General features: G+C 49.5%; 1 protein-coding gene across 1 annotated transcript in view; it reads left to right on the top strand.

Annotated features, from left to right (window-relative positions):
* Positions 1 to 511, top strand: part of Mrpl10 (mitochondrial ribosomal protein L10) — a 10,051-nt gene that overhangs the window by 7,778 nt on the left and 1,762 nt on the right. The window lies entirely within an intron of this gene.

Raw genomic sequence — 511 nt, forward strand, 5'->3', positions numbered from 1 at the left:
CCTTTTCTGGTGTGTCTGAAAACAGCTATAGTGTATTCACATAAAATAAATAAATCTAAAAAAAAAAACTGCCTACATTTATATGTGTGTACCATGTATGTGCCTGGTGCCCACAGAGGTCAAAAGAGGGCATCGGTCTGGAACTAGAGTTCCTGGTGGTGGTGAGCCACCACATGGATGGGAGATTGAACCTGAGTCCTCTGGACGAGCAAGTGTTCACAGCCGAGTCTCCAGCCCTGAACTCTTTGTTTGTTTGTTTGTTTGTTTTTTTCTTTTTTTTTTCAAGACAGGGTTTCTCTGTATAGCCCTGGCTGTCCTGGAACTCACTCTGTAGACCAGGATGGCCTCGAACTCAGAAATCCGCCTGCCTCTGCCTCCCAAGTGCTGGGATTAAAGGCGTGCGCTGCCATGGACCGGGGTTTCTCACGGGGGTCCCCTGTTCCCCGGGACAAGGGATTCTGGCCAGGTGGGCACGGGATTCGGCTTTGACAAACAGACTACACACGGGTGG

Source organism: Mastomys coucha, unplaced genomic scaffold (genome assembly GCF_008632895.1).
Source record: "Mastomys coucha isolate ucsf_1 unplaced genomic scaffold, UCSF_Mcou_1 pScaffold5, whole genome shotgun sequence".
Classification (NCBI taxonomy): Eukaryota; Metazoa; Chordata; class Mammalia; order Rodentia; family Muridae; genus Mastomys; species Mastomys coucha.